Source organism: Sapajus apella, unplaced genomic scaffold (genome assembly GCF_009761245.1).
Source record: "Sapajus apella isolate SASKATOON/1434 unplaced genomic scaffold, GSC_monkey_1.0 scaffold1, whole genome shotgun sequence".
Classification (NCBI taxonomy): domain Eukaryota; kingdom Metazoa; phylum Chordata; class Mammalia; order Primates; family Cebidae; genus Sapajus; species Sapajus apella.
Window position 1 is genome coordinate 88,188,753 of NW_022436941.1, and position 17,122 is coordinate 88,205,874.

At 33.5% G+C, this 17,122-nt stretch overlaps 1 protein-coding gene and 1 pseudogene across 2 annotated transcripts in view; both read left to right on the top strand.

The window, feature by feature from the left end:
• HCN1 (hyperpolarization activated cyclic nucleotide gated potassium channel 1) overlaps positions 1–17,122 on the top strand; it is a 378,126-nt gene that overhangs the window by 133,864 nt on the left and 227,140 nt on the right. The gene's annotated exons all lie outside the window — the stretch shown is intronic.
• Positions 6,381–8,270, top strand: LOC116553713 (annotated as a pseudogene). The gene has a single exon (XR_004269875.1). The product of XR_004269875.1 is annotated as an importin subunit alpha-1 pseudogene (transcript).

The following is a 17,122-nucleotide window of genomic DNA, read 5'->3' on the forward strand; positions in this document are numbered from 1 at the left end:
CATTCTATGAATTATTAAGATCTGTATGCTTAAGATTATGTAATTTGGCTTTCTGTTCATGGCTTTCAAAAATAGTATGATCCCTTTTCTCTATTTCTAACAAATGCAAAATCCATAGAAATGGAAATTAGCTGCAGCTGTGATTTTATGAATGGTTTCCTAGAAACTACATTGAAGAAAACTTTAATATACAAATGAGTTTTATACTTCCCTTCTAAGTAAATGCAGATGGGAGATTTGTGAATCTGCTACCACAATGCATTAAATATACATTTGGAAGATGATAGTCACATTTTCTAGTTTAAGGTAACATTTAAGTAAGTCCAAATATACATATTTTCACAATGAAATCTTTAGAAATCATCTATTGAAATGAGAAACTCACCAATTATTTTTTAAAAACTAATTTTAAAAAATAAATAAGAGGTTCATTGACTTTTTTCTTTACTCACACAAACTTGAAACTCTTATATCATCTCTTAATCCAGGTGATCATCATTTATTTTTCTGTTAAATCTTGGGTTAGGAAACTCATTTATATAAAGTACATTCATTGAATTCTTACTGTATATGTAGGGCATTAGTGGTAGTCTTGGTGAAAAAGAAGTAAAATAATACAGAAAGTATGTGTTTTTTTAAGTTTATAAATTCATTGGCAAGATTAAAAATGTGTATGAGTAGATTGTTAATAGACCCTAGACAATTCTAGGATTAATTTTTAAAACACAATTTTAAATGCCCTGAATAAAGGAAATTAGCAGAAGCTTATGATATTTTACTACTTGAGCATATAATATTAAAGTAATCCTGTTTTATTTTTGAAAAAGTTTTTATTCTGGCCAAGCAAAGGAAAAGGTGTATTATCTAGAATACAAATAGTTATTTGACAAATCTTGTGGCAAGACAGACATGAGTAGATGGTTAGTAATATATTTACTACTAAATATTGGATTAACATATCAATATAATCTCTGAGTATAAGGATTATTATCAGCCTGAAAGGCAATTTGTAGTGGAAGATTTCTTTTCTCTGACTTAGCTATCCATTGTAGCGTTTTATATGTTTCTTACATGAAGACATTGAATATTTGTTTACCAACTTCACAGATGACACACATCTTGGATGTTTAAAAAAAAAGTCTTGACACATAGAATCAGAACCTAAAAAACTGCTGTACAAAATAATGACTTGTCAAATCAAATGAGATACATTTTAATATACATTGATGTTTGTTCTGCACTCAGGCTCAAAACATGATCAAACTGTTAAATATAGATAAAGAATAACTCATATGAAGAAGATAGGTGAGCAGCAAATTCCACATTAAAGTTCAGCCTGAAATGACCAGGAATATTGCTCATTTGATCTTGCAAAACTGCTTTAGTAAATGCATACTCTCTCCACTAGTATACTCTTATCAATAGTACTTTACTAATTTAATAAAAATTGCTAACTCATATTGAATAGAGCAAAAATCAGAAATTCGCCTCTGCAAATTATCCCTTCTCATGCTTGTATTGTTCTAGTAGCCTCTTGTCTTTCATTGCTCAATCCAGAAACGTATGCGTTAGCATCCTTTTCTTTACTCCTTTCATATAGTAAATGTATCCTATGTATTCTGTCAATATAGTTGGAGACATATCACGAAGGATCTTTAAAAGATTAACAATTTAGATTTTACTCAGTTGGTAATAAACAACCTATTACAGATTTTATCATAAGAAAATTTTAGTAAAATCATTTGCATGATTAATGTGCATTCTTAAAATTGTATTAATGTAGAGACTCATAGAGACCAGTTAAAAGGTTAATGAAATAGTTCAAGTCAGTAATAAAGACTGAGAGACATAGAAGAGAGGGAAAATAAGAGAATATAGACTGAAAACATACATTTGAAAATCTGTAGAGGATTTTGGCTCAACATAAGTAATACTTTTCTAATAAATGAAGTATTCTAATCTTAAAAACAACTTGTTTCTGAAGAATTGAACTGTCTTCTTACAAGATCATTTTAAATAGTGTAGTATAGTTGGAATAATGATATTTAAGGTCTCTTCTCCTCTGAAAGACTATTTTTCCATTATAAACATCATTGAAGATATATAGGATAGGGGAATTATAAATTAATAAAGCAAAACCTCCCAAGGAATACAGGAGAGAGAGACAGAGATGCAAAATATTATAGAGGAAATTTTATTTGAATTGATAAAAGTGAAATTATAAAGAAACGAAGTAATAGAAATAAGATGGGAAAGGAAAGATCACTTAGGAAATCATCAGTCTTCATTTCTTTGAAGCAAAAGATGACACATACAGAAGTCTTAGGAGATGTGCCTAGAAAGCCAGTTTAGGTGTCATTGGATTTGGATATTAGGCTGTGGTAAGTATAAACATGGAAGCTGATTAGAAAGCATTGGCAACATTTAAATATCAAGGCAAATTTTTAAAACTTGCTAATTTGAAGTAGAAAGAAAAAAGTTACATATAAAATAAATTGTAAAGAAAGTATGGAAGAGAGTTCCTTTTATTATATATCAGCAGGGGACCAATTGGCGTCTGAATTTAATGTGGGAAACATGAAGAAAACAGAAGAAAAGGAGAAGAATAGGTTTAGATGTGAAGAATTATTATGCATGTATTTGTAGACTTGTTGAGCTTTGAGAAGACACTGGAAATCATGAGGAGAAAATGTCTATCAAATAATTATAATGCAACATTGTAGGCTACAGGTAAAGTTACAAATGGAGATACAGATTTACAAGTAACTTACACTGGAATGAGTCAAATTGGGTAAAGAAATCATCATTGAAGGAGAGAATATGTAATGCTTAAATGAAGATTACAGGGAGCATTAAAGTATATACATATTTGAAGCTAAAACACTTCTGAGGTGTCAGAAAAACTGTGGTCTATACTACAGTATGGAATCCAATGATATTTTATTAGAAGAATGAAAGAACAAGAGTGTCTCAAGAAGGAGCTGATAGTCAACAGTGTCCCAGATTTTGCAAAGAATTAAGAATTCAGAAGATGCCATTTGCCTTGTCAAATAGGAGGTACCAGGTGATTTTCTAAATAAGAACAAGTAGAAAACTTAAAATTCTAGAAACTCATCTTTACATAGAAAACTAACCTATTGATTTAACAAGATTATGGAAATTTCTCTTTGATTTTCTAGTTGTTTTAAGGATAATGAAAACTTATTCTGAACTTTGCACTACTTTAATAATGTAATATATATATATATATATATATATACATTATTTTTTATTTAGTAATATAAGTATATTCTAAAAAGTCATTCTATCTTTCTATGGTACATAGATAGTTCCAATTCATTTTACTCCTCAGAATGCTAAGGTACTCCAGACTCTTGAAAGCAGATAAGTATTTGATGCCTTTTTTGTATTTCAAAATTATGGAATAATGGAAGTTGAAACTGTAAGTCAGAAATGTAGTCACACATATGTAATCTCCCCCTGTTTTTATACCCATCTTCTCTATATCCCTTTTCAACTTACCTTCCTAGTATGATTATTCTCTATCTGCTTTGTATATTGGTCATATTCAGTGAAATATGTGGAACAAGTCTCCAATTGTTTGAACATACACTGTACTATAAATGGCTATAGCATTTTCTTTTAAGTGATGTTCAGTATTTCAGTGTAACAGTGTCTCCCAATTTTATCAAAGTCTGATTTTAGCTAAGCTCTGTTGGAAACACAAACTTAACCTAAACAGTAAAAATTCGGTCACTGGAGAGTACACAGGACAACTCAGGTCTCGTGGGTGAATTTCATGCCTGTTGGGTGTAGTAGTTCTTGTCTATGTTTATTAGAGGGCATTTGTCCTTCAGCAAAACTTTTGCTGGTCTACTCACTGTCACCACTGTAGCATTCATCAAAGTAACACCTTAGAAAGAAAACACAGCAATGTTCCCAGAGAACTGCTCATCTGAAAATCTTTTTTTTTTTTTTTAATTTTCTTTTCCTTGGCTAAAAATGGTGCTAAAATTATGTTAACAGATATGTAAGAAGAAAGAATATGCAATAGAAAAAAAATTCTGACATAACAACAGAGTCAAAAACTAGGACGTGATCAGAAATATTGACACTTGCCCAAAATATAAAGAAAAAGCATTAATCCACTTATTGGGAAATTTCAAAAATGAGTTGGGGCATTATGAATACTATAGAATAAAACTTACTGGATTTTATTGCACAGTAATTAATTATTTTGAAATTGTTTGTGTGTAGTTTCAGCCTTCATTTGACTGGTTAGGGAAGAAAAATGTGTGAAAGAATTTGCCTGAATTTAACCTGAATTTAATGACATTTTTATTTTTTCAACATTATTTGACGAAACTTTTAATTTGTATTTTAATTCTAGTTATCTGGCTCTTTCACTTGAATGGAATTATAGAAAAGGCATATTAATTTATGTTATGGCTAATCTAGGTTTAAACATGTATTGCTAAGTGTTTTATAGTTTTCTGTCTACAAATATGTTTATGTTATAACGTGGTAACTCAGTAGCTTATTTCTTGTTTCAAAGTCACAGCTGATCAAGGAAAAGATTTAAAGCTATTTAATAATTTTAAGCTAATTAACTTGTGGTTATTTGTTTTTATTCTGTATTTGAATTTACATTTTATGAATTCTCTATACTTTTTCTTTTATCTATTATCTATAGAATTTAATTGCTGCTTGTCCCCTCCCCAAAGAAGAAGAAAGGATACAACAGTAAACCACAGTGTTCAATAAGTTTTGTAAAAAAATAAATAAATAAAGTTTAGAGATCTCAAAGTTAAATGCACATTATGTCAGTTAAAATTTTGTAATTCTGTTCAGTATTTTACATGTGTTAAGCCATTGCAGAACTCTCTTCCTACTGGGAATGACAGACAAAAAATAAATGATAATAAAGTGTGGTAAGTGCAATGGTTACAAGTTCAAGATTTAATGAAAGAACATAGCAGTGTCACTTAACCAAGTATAAAAGGATCATGAATTAAACAAATTTGAGGCCAGGAAGGTTTAAACTGGGATGGGGCTAGGTGTTGTAGGGGTGTGCAAGACGACAGGGTAACACTGTGAAGCACATGGCAAGTCATATTCAGAATAATTGGCGAACAGAGCTCTGGAGATCTGGTGATAATGTAGGGCTTAATAATCAATAATTTGCTGCAGTTTTTCAGAATTAGGAAAGCACTTAAGGGAAAATTATAAATACAATGTGACATTGCCATCATTGTTTTCTATACTTTAATTTTTATAAATATTTTGTACCATTGTACTTGGAGTACAGCCCACAAATTTTTTCAGTTTGTAATGGGGCAATATTTTAGGTCTTCTCCTCTTAGATTAACATTTTTTTTTCCTTTTTTCTGCACGTTTAGAATGAGAAGTTTGTGGTGAGCACTAAGTTTTGTGTGTTTCATCAGGATAAGTCAGTAATATACTATATTACCTTTGGATTTCAGTTGCGTTCTATTAGAAGAAAACCTAGGTAATACCGTTCAGAACATAGAATGGGCAAGGATTTCAATTTTGATGTATTATCTGACTTCTTGGTATGATTTGGGTCTTTTTAATCTTATAGCTCTTTTAAAAACATTCATTGACTATTGCAAATGAAGTAGATAAACTCAGACCAAGCCTTTTTATCGGGCATTTAGAAAGAGCATGGGATATATAGTTATATCATATCCTAGTTCCATCACTTACTTACTATGTAACCTTGGGCAAATGATTTAAATTCACAAAATCGCATTTCCTGATGAGCAAAATTATGACAAGGATTTATCTCAAAGTATTGTGGAATAGTAATGCACATATAGACCATCTTAGATATTACTTCCTATTTAGGTGTTATATAATACATACTTCTTATTATTCTTATGATTTGATAAAGAGTAGATATTTTAATTTTATTATAAATGTAATACTTAAAAGTTGAGGTCTTTGACTCATAGTAATTAATGGATCCCTATTTCCAAGCTTAACAAACTCATTGCCTAATTTACTACTGAAAGTATAAATCTAATATTTCTAAATGTTTATATGATAGGAATTGGAATTGCAAGATCCCTCCTTCTTAGTTTCATATAAATTTTTAAAACTCACCTACAATTAGCAATACTTCTAACTAGAAATCAGTCAGTGGCATTAACAGTGATTTTGTACCCCTTTCCTAACACAGATTAACTATGCAGATTTGTTTTTAACTATTATTGCATTGAAGAAGAGTATAATCTCTAGTAGGAAAGTTAAATACAATAGTAGTAATTCTCCTTTCATATCACAGCTAAAGAAAGGTACTTTCAGTCAAAGGTCCATTAGTTTTGGAGCCTATTACAAAGTCTGTACTATCCTTTAAAATTGACGTTCCCCACACGGTCTTTGAGCTGAGCCGAGGTGGTCGCTTTTAGCGCAGCCTTCCCACAGCCGCGGATCCCCGCTTAAGCCTCCTGTGGAAGCCCGGGCCCGCTTCGCAGCTTTCTCCCTTTGTCTCATAACCATGTCCACCAATGAGAATGCACATACACCAGCTGCCCGTCTTAACAGATTCAAGAACAAGGGAGAAGACAGTACAGAAATGAGGTGTCGCAGAATAGAAGTCAATGTGGAGCTGAGGAAAGCTAAGAAGGATGATCAGATGCTGAAGAGGAGAAATGTAAGCTCATTTCCTGATGATGCTACTTCTCCACTGCAGGAAAACCGCAACAACCAGGGCACTGTAAATTGGTCTGTTGATGACATTGTCAAAGGCATAAATAGCAACAACGTGGAAAATCAGCTCCAAGCTACCCAAGCTGCCAGGAAACTACTTTCTAGAGAAAAACAGCCCCCCATAGACAACATAATCCAGGCTGGTTTGATTCCAAAATTTGTGTCCTTCTTGGGCAGAACTGATTGTAGTCCCATTCAGTTTGAATCTGCTTGGGCACTCACTAACATTGCTTCTGGGACATCAGAACAAACCAAGGCTGTGGTAGATGGAGGTGCCATCCCAGCATTCATTTCTCTGTTGGCATCTCCCCATGCTCACATCAGTGAACAAGCTGTATGGGCTCTAGGAAACATTGCAGGTGATGGCTCAGTGTTCCGAGATTTGGTTATTAAGTACGGTGCAGTTGACCCACTCTTGGTTCTTCTTGCAGTTCCCGATATGTCATCTTTGGCATGTGGTTACTTACGTAATCTTACCTGGACGCTTTCAAATCTTTGCCGCAACAAGAATCCTGCACCTCCGTTAGATGCTGTTGAGCAGATTCTTCCTACCTTAGTTAGGCTCCTGCATCATGATGATCCATAAGTATTAGCAGATACCTGCTGGGCTATTTCCTACCTTACTGATGGTCCAAATGAACGAATTGACATGGTCGTGAAAACAGGACTTGTTCCCCAACTTGTGAAGCTTCTAGGAGCTTCTGAATTGCCAATTGTGACTCCTGCACTACGAGCCATAGGGAATATTGTCACTGGTACAGATGAACAGACTCAAGTTGTGATCGATGCAGGAGCGCTTGCCGTCTTTCCCAGCCTGCTCACCAACCCCAAAACTAACATTCAGAAGGAAGCTACATGGACAATGTCAAACATCACAGCTGGCCGTCAGGACCAGATACAGCAAGTTGTGAATCATGGATTAGTCCCATTCTTTGTCAGTGTTCTTTCTAAGGCAGATTTTAAGACACAAAAGGAAGCTGTATGGGCTGTGACCAACTATACCAGTGGTGGAACAGTTGAACAGATTGTGTACCTTGTTCATTGTGGCGTAATAGAACCATTGATGAACCTCTTAACTGCAAAAGATACCAAGATTATTCTAGTTATCCTGGATGTCATTTCAAATATCTTTCAGGCTGCTGAGAAACTAGGTGAAACTGAGAAACTTAGTATAATTATTGAAGAATGTGGAGGCTTAGACAAAATTGAAGCTCTGCAAAACCATGAAAATGAGTCTGTGTATAAAGCTTCATTAAACTTAATTGAGAAGTATTTCTCTGTAGAGGAAGAGGAAGATCAAAGTGTTGTGCCAGAAACTACCTCTGAAGGCTATACCTTCCAAGTTCAGGATGGGACTCCTGGGACCTTTAACTTTTAGATCATGTAGCTGAGGTATAAATCTGTTGTGTACTGTGTTTGATATTTTGTCTTCCTGTTTCTCTACGAAGAACTCTTTCTAAATGTGGTTTGTTATTGTAGCACTTTTTACACTGAAACTATACTTGAACAGTTCCAACTGTACATACTGTATGAAGCCTGTCCTCTGGCTACGTTTCTTATTTCTATGTGGAATTTCATATCTTGCAGCCTCCTGTAAATAAACATTAAAACCCACCCTTTACTTCAAAAAAAATAAATAAATAAAATAAAATAAAATAAAATTGACGTTCTCAATTTCCTAGGTGATTCTAGGTATATTCTTTAAGTAGCTGTTGTAAAATAGCCAATATCACAAAATGGGATTGGGAAAAAGGCAAAAAAAAACCAGAAGGACCAGATCAAATACTCAAGTAACAAGAGAAGATGGGAAGGTAACAGAGTGACTAAAAGTCCTAGATACAAAAATTAGCCAGGCATGGTGACAAGTGCCTGTAATCCCAGCTGCTTGGGAGGCTGAGACAGGACAATTGTTTGAACCCAGAGGATGGAAGTTGTAGTGAGCTGAGATCTTGTCACTTCACTCCAACCTGCGAAAGAGCGAAATTCTGTCTCAAAAAACAAACAAACAAAAAAACAAAAACAACTTAGAGGTGCTTTAATTCAGTGAAATAAACAACAGTAAAACACCTTTTTGCAGGAGAATCAATATATAACATGTTTGGCAAATGTTTTCAAACAGGATATTATTAAAAATAACTCATAATCAACCGTGTATCAGGATTTTCTACAAAATGGCTTAAATAGCAGCTTAAAGTATTCAATAATGAAGCTTTCACTTGGTAAAACTTAAGCAGCTAACTAGCAAATACACTGAAATTTTTTTTTTTTAATTTAGCGCAGTAGAGGTTAGTCAGAGATAAGATTTACTGGAAAACATAGAAACTGTACCTTGTGATGTTGTTATTTATGCCTAAGGCTGTACCCAATTACAATCTTGAGAACAGAAAGCTGCAGCATTACCAGCCTGGGCTGTCAGAGAACACAGTTTAGAACTGAAAAAGCAGCCATAAATTAAAAGGCAAATCCTTTGAGAAGGAGGGATCCTCTGAAGGGATGAACACCCAAATCTTAGTGTAAAAGCTGCCTAAAACTTAGTCTGACCTAAACATTGTGCATGCTCGTTGAGAAACTGTGCATGCAATTGCAGGGAAACGGGGGAAAGCAACTGTTAGCAACTGTAATAACTGATTGGTGATTTTACCTGCTGCCAACCTTATGGGATGCTGAACTTGGAGTCCTAGTTTTGCTAAATTGACCACCAAGAGAAATAAAATGTATTTTCAGAGAAATACAACAAAATCTAGATTTTCTTTCAATTTATCACTAGTAGTCATTATTCAATTAAAAATTAGTAGCTACATGAAGACACAGGAAAATTGGTCTGTACTCAGGAAAACAAGCAGTTGATAGAATGTGACAATGACATAATTAAACATTTATATTAGCACACAAGAATGTTAGAGCAGTGACATTTTCCAGGACTTAATGGGAAACAGGAATATAATGAATACACTCAGAATGGAATCTCAACAAAGAAATATAAGCCATAAAAAGAATGAAATGAAAATTCTAATGCTTAAAAATGCAGTAACTGAAATGAAAACAGGAAATCACTGTGTAGGTTTAAAAGAAGATTGGTGATGACAAGGAATAAAGTCAGTTGAGTTGAAGATTGAACTTATCTAAGTGAAAGACAAAAAATAGAAAAAATTGAAGAATAGTGAGCATGGACTTACAAGCAATGCAAGTGGTCTAACATAGTGTAACTGGAATTCTAGTATAAGAGGAGACTAGAATTGGGTCAGAAAAAAATGTTTTAAAGAAAAAATAGGTGAAAACTTCCCAGAAGATATCAATTTACAGATCCAAAAAGTACAGTAAACACCAAAAGTGATATATGCAAAGAAAGAAAACCAAACCGTATATAAACACATCATAGTCAAGTTGCTGAAATCTAAACTTAAGCAGAAAATGATGAAATTACATAGAGTGAGAGGATAATACAAATGAAAGTGGAGTTTTCACAAGAAACTAATAATATCTTTAATATTAAAGGGATGAAGAGCAAAACTAAAAAACAACAACAAAATGGTCAACCACAATTTTGTATCCATAGTAATTATCCTTAACAGATAAAAGCAAGAAATTTATGGTTAGACAAAAACTGGGAGATTTTATCATTACGAGACCCTTATTACAAGACATTGAAGACTTAAGAGTCTGAAGGAATAAGATTACCAGAAAAGCTTAAAAATAATACATATAATCATTATGTATATTTTCATATTGCAGGCTGCATTTTTTAACTTTATCACTGAAAAGATGATAGAAATTTCCTTGATATTAAAAATAATTATTTGATGCAGAATAATGAACGAGCATTATTGAATTGTATTTGTGTCTCTGTTATATTTATTATATTTCTTTCTTTTTTTTGGCTTTCCTTCTGTTTTTTTCTTTTCTTTTTTGAAACGGTGTCTCATTCTGTTCCCCACGCTGGAGTGCAGTGGCATAATCTCAACTCACTGCAACGTCCACCTCCTGGGTTCAAGTGATTCTCCTGCCTCAGCCTCCCAAGTAGCTGGGATTACTGGTACCTGCCACCATACACAGCTAAGTTTTGTATTTTTTGTAGAGATGGGGCTTCAGCAGGTTGGCCAGGCTGGTCTCAAACTCCTGACCTCAAGTGATCCACCCACCTCAGCCTCCCAAAGTGCTGGGATTACAGGTGTGACTTGCTTCTCTGTTATATTCTCATTTGAGAAAATATCATCAAAGAATATATTAAGATATTCTCTTTCATTATAAATTAGGGCCAAACATATTTCTTATATTTGTGTTATAAGATAGTCCCTAGTTTTATATTTCAATGTAAGAGAGTCTAAATAGCACTGATTTTTTACTTTAAGATCCTTTCCCTTATTCAGAGTATTGTATGACTTGCATTTTCTTAAATAAAGGCATATTGCTATTGTTTTTGGTTTTATAGTACATGATTTAATTTCACAGCATATAAATTGTAGCACTGAGGAGAATGCTGATATTTTATTTTGGGTGGATAGAATTGCTAGGTCTTATTGTTTCAATAACTTTCAAGTCAGGCATATAATTAATGTATGTGTCTGTTAAAGTATGTTATTTTTAAATTGGTTTTTCACATTTTAAATTTTATAGTTTGGAAGAAATGTTTCATTCAGATCAATGCGTTTTTTGCCTCTGTTCTGAAAAGAAACTGTATGCTTGTAATTAATTAATCTTGGCTATTTAGCAAATGTATTCAAAATATAACGTTAGCAGGTTAGCTCTTTTAGTATTCAAAATCACTTATACTAGCCAATTTTGTTTACAAACTGATATAAGATGAGCCTAGTTTGGTGTTTTTTTTTTTTTTTTTTTTTTTGGCTTAGAATCATCATATGGGCTGTTAAGCTACACTCGTACTCCGTCTCTGTAATCTTCCTCCATAAACTTTTATTAGGCCATTGCTTAAAAATTGGTCATTGACATATTGTGTATGTTATTAATAGTTATGACACTCCCCACTTCCAGAGCCTTTTAGGATTGCTCTAAACTTTCAGGCAGAAATAGTCTTACAGCAAACCCCTGTATAACACATTAATTTTTATGGTCTATTAATTTTTTTTTTTTGAGATGGAATCTCGCTCTGTTGTCCAGGCTGGAATGCAATGGCACAATCTTGGCTCACTACAACCTCTACCTTCCAAGTTTAAGTGATTCTTGTGCCTCAGCCTCTGAGTAGCTGAGACTACAGGTACCTGCCACCATTCCCTGATAAATTTTGTATATTTTGTAAAGATGGGGTTTCAGAGTGTTGCCCAGTCTGGTCTTGAACTTCTGACCTTTGGTGATCCACCAACCTTGGCCTCCCAAAGTTCTGGTATTATAGGCATAAGCCACCATACCCAGTCCATGGTCTATTAATTTCCTTATAGACTTCAACATCTTGTAGTATACAATATGGATATTAGGTAGTGATCCATAGGTGACTGAGATGAGAAATCTATGCTCAGTAGAACAGGATTTTCTTATAGATCTCAAAAACTTTTAGATAATACATCTTAAAGCTGGGTGCTAATATTATGCCAATCCTTGTTCTCTCTTCTCCCCTCCACTGCCCATTTAGCAGATGGCTTTGAGCCCACAGAACTGTGCCCTGCTTCACTCCACTAATGACCCTATTGTCAGCTCTCTTTATCTTCTGGGGACAATGTCACCAGTAGGATTTTTACAGTTTACAAAACACATAAAAAGCCCTTTCCTGAGAGGTGAGAAAAGATTGAACTCTAGCTCAGGCTCTGCTCTCCAAGGGAACAGTTTTTGCTATATTTCTTAGCCTGAATGGAGAGCCTGTCTTCAATTCTTGCTGATCCTTCCATATGGTTTAGCTATGGGCCATCAGAGGGCACATGGGATTTTGGTATAATAAAAACACTTTCTATTTCTTACAGAATATTGGAGTATATTAATGAGTATATTAACTAAAGGGGTATCATCTACCTTGGAAAGGCAAATCAGTACATATGAGACCGTCATTAGAATCCTTGACAAAGGAAGAGCTAGGCATCATCATACCACAATACTTACAGAAACTCAAAATGACATTTACTCAAAGTGGCTGTGAGACAAAGCAAGTGGCATGAACCGGCCTTATTAGGCAGCTCCCTGAAATAAGCCTAAATTCTGAGAAGATAGAAAGGAACTGCCTTGGAGTCTAAGAATTTAGTGAGATGATTTTGCTTTTATAAGTTCAATTTTTTTATAGATTCATTATATTTTTGAGTTATAGTGAAGAAATAAGAATTTTCACTTTTCTAATTAGTCCTCATTTTACAAATGTGCAATGTTTGCTAAAAAGTAAAATGCTTTCCAGAAAATCAAACACCATACACAGCAATTACATATTACAAGTAATACACATACATAATCAATCTGAACTGGCACAATTCAGAATTGTATCCTCGATGCAGTAGTTCTTTCCTTAGAGCTCAAAATCTTAGCTGTCAGAATTTCCGTGAACTCATTAAGACTCATTTGTCTCTGTCAGTGACATGTTCTCTAGAGCCAGTTCATGCTGCCTGCTTTGTCTCACAGCCACTTTGAATAAGGCCAGTTTACAAGAGAAGAGAGAACCTATGCCTTAGAATGTATTATATCTCAAGGAATGATATAATTTTTTCTTCACAAAGCTTCATTTGCAAGGAAAAGTGCGAGTTAAACACTGCCTAAATAAATTAAATGGTGCATAATAAAAATATCCATTCTATAAAAAACTCAACTCAGAATACTGTACACTGGTTCAAATGAACATAGTAGAGAGATTCTGACCACCGTCCTTCGCTGAAGGACAACAAGTACTGTAGGATAATCTCTTAATACTCAGTTTAGAAGTGCCTTAGTACCATATGTTGTGATATAAATAAACATATATAACACTCTGATTATTTGTTTTAATTTAAGGATAGATTTTTCCTCATTCCAAGAATAGATGATACATAGAATGAACATACTTAAAGCCATGCTCCATAATTATAATCTCTCTCAATTTAGTTAAAAAATGGACTGTAAATGATTTCTATGTTATAATTAGCTATATTTTACAATAACAAATTTTAATAGCTTAACATTAAAGTTTGGAAATCACATTCTTTTTTAAAATTATAGTAAACTAACAAAATGTTCACATAGAAGGCTGCTAGAATGATCAATATTATCTTAAAACACTTTTGTCTGCTCAAACATAAAAGCAAATAAAGTACTGAAGCTTCACATTTCTATACTATATAGCAGAACTACAATTGTTTCAGCCTCTGTTTTGTTAAGAATAATAAGATGTGTGGTCCTTGCCTTTGAAGAGCGTATATAGTCTAGTGTAGTAAATTGTATTTATCAAATAATTAATATGAAACAGGTGCTAAAAATCATATGAACAAAGTGTTATGGAAATGGAGGAGAGAAAGATTATGACGAGGAAAAGCATTTCAGAGATGTCATGTTGGAACATATTTGAAAAAAAGTACCAGAGCCTACAAAGTAAACTACAAGATGAAAGCTATTCCAACACATAAAAAAAATCACAAAGAAACGACAGACAATTACATGCTTGAGGTACTGGCAAGTGTGGCTGACAGAGGGTCCATATGATGAAGAAGGGGTGAGATAAAAGGAAAGGCAAGTAGGGGCCATGCACACTGCACAACGGCTATTGAATTGTATTCTGAGAACAACAGAGGATGTTCTTTAAAGGCAAGAGACTAGTAGAGTACCAGGATCAGATTTATGGACAAAGATAACCTGCAAGGCATTACAGAGAGTCATTGATGGCAATAGCGACTAGTGGCAATAGTCTGGGTAACTCCTGTTGTTGACTTGTTATAGTAACAGAGGAGTCTGAAGTGACCAGAGTCCCCTATTTCAGTGGGGCGACTATTTCAAAGCCCCAAACAAGAGCAATTAGAGTAGGAGTGGTAGAAGGAGGAGGTCTGAGAAAAGAACTGAACCAGTTAGAGAAACATTGAAGAAGTAGGAATAACAGTGCCAGTTGAAAGGGAAGAGTCAACAAGAAGAAAAATTTATCAGGGATTATTCAGTTTTACTGTTGCCATAGATCATTGATGTGAAACAACTGAATTTGGAGTAGAAGTAAATGATTCAATTTTAAGCATGACCATTATTCCTATTTTTTTCATGTGATGATTTTGTGTGTGTGTGTGTGTGTGTGTTAGCATTTCTTTAATTTTACATCCAGATACTACACCCCATATTTCTTGGCATTTAAATTCAAAATTCCATTTTTAGAAAAGCCTGTCTCCCACCACCACCATTAGTCTTTTTGTCTATTTATCCTTGCTTCTTTTCCCAGCTACATCAGGCTGTCTGGTAACTCCTGTTGTTGACTTGTTATTAACTGTGTGACCTTAGGAAAGATAGGGAAATTTTTCCATTCTGTCATTTATGTTACCTGTCAAATGGTTATGTTAATAATGGAACCTACCACATAGAGTCAGTGCAAATTTTAAATTAGTTAATACACATGAAGTGCTTAGTTTATACACTTTTTGGAAAATGAAAATTAATTAAAGATAAACTTTGTTATTTTGAAAGGTCCATAATATGAGCATGAAGAGTATCCTTTAGATTATAGTTACCTTGAAAATTTTACCCCAAAATACTTGTTCTTAGAATCCATATTAAGATTCTGTAACTATGAAACATTGCGAAATGCCTAATGTGTAATCCTTACTAATTGTATAACAGCCAACAGTTTTTGCCACTCAAAAAAATGCCATTTATTTTAAAAAGCTAGCTTGTTACAAACAGAAATAATTGGATAAAATTAGAGATGCTAGTTTTTTTTAGAGAATAATCTCTTCTCTATACAGAAATATATACTTGTTTTATCAAATAGACATTTTTTTCACTCACCATCTTAAAACACTCCAAAGCACTTAGTATGTGAAATGTATATAACACAATTATTTCCCCAAAGCCACAAAGTGACATATGTAAAAATTTAAATTTGCTCAGGTTTACTGAAAGCTAATGTGATATTGCTGTTGTATATGTGACTTAAAGCAGGTTTCTGTTTGTTTTTGTTTCAGTGTGTTCAGGGCTGTATGATTTACAAAGTGTTTTTAAACATGAGTTAAAACCATGATTTAGGAATGGCTCCTGATTTGCCTCACTGCTCTGAAAAAAAAGAGCTCAGAAGCAAAAGCCTCACCTGAGGTTACACATTCAGTGATCACTGGAGTCAAAACTCAACCCAAATACTCTGACTTCTAGGTCTGTCTTGCTTTGCTTGCAGCATTTTGTCCTAATCCATCTCTATTATTATGTTTGTTTATAGAATAGATGTAGTAATATAGATAAAAATTAAATATTCGAAGAAACAGGAAAATCTAGAAGCACTTTATATATTTTTATTATGAAGAATCTAAAATAACCACAAAATACTGTAAAACAGTCACATCTATAATTTATCACCTTTGGGTTGGGAAAAAATAGTAAATTTGTAGAAAATATTAAAGATAAACCCAGTTTTGAAAACAAAAAGTTTTATAATTGATTATTTGCAATTGATGGTGCTGTAAAATTGCAAAGTAAAACTTCATAATGAAACACCAAAAGTGATTGACAGCTGTAGGTAATGCTAGATTTCTTTAAGACCTTAACTGATGAGAACATATTTATGTTTCTCTGTTTTTAAATTCAAGTGGGCACTTTTCATTTTGTCTATTTTAATTTGGTATTCTTCCCAAGATACCATTTGGAGTTGATCAAAATGACTTGGTTTCTACACACTCCTCATTTCTAGATATTTCCAGAGTTGTCATTAATTGCCAACGCCTTCCCTGCAATTTACACGTTATTTCCTTTATTATGTTGACATATTTTAGGTGAGCAGGAGCAGACAGACTCATTACTAGAATAAACCTCCACCGAGAACTTATGCCAGTTTCTAATTCTTATTTAATAAAATCATGAAAATTGGGCTTTACCTGGGCTCTGATTTGCCTTCATTATTTATTACTTACCTCATTAGGGACTAATTAGCTCATAAATATTGAAAGAATAAAGTAGTAGGGAGATAGAGTGGATTCAGCTTTCTTTTTAGTTAGTGAGTAGTAAAATAAAGATGTGTTTAGGAAAGGGGTTCTTGAATACATTGAACCAGATAAATATAATATGTTAATACATCAGTGAACTTGTTTTTTTTTTTTTTTCTTTATGCTGAGTGAAAAGGGATCTTGAGAACTTTAAAAAGCATTAATGTCGCTGGAATGAAGGAGGGAATTATCTGCTTTTTATTTTAAAGCTCAAAAGTAGATGCCAGTCTTTACTGTGTTTGAATTCATTATAAGAGTAGGCTATTTCTTGCCACATTTGTCCCTATTAAACTTTTGAATTCCATAAAGCTAATGGCAACTTC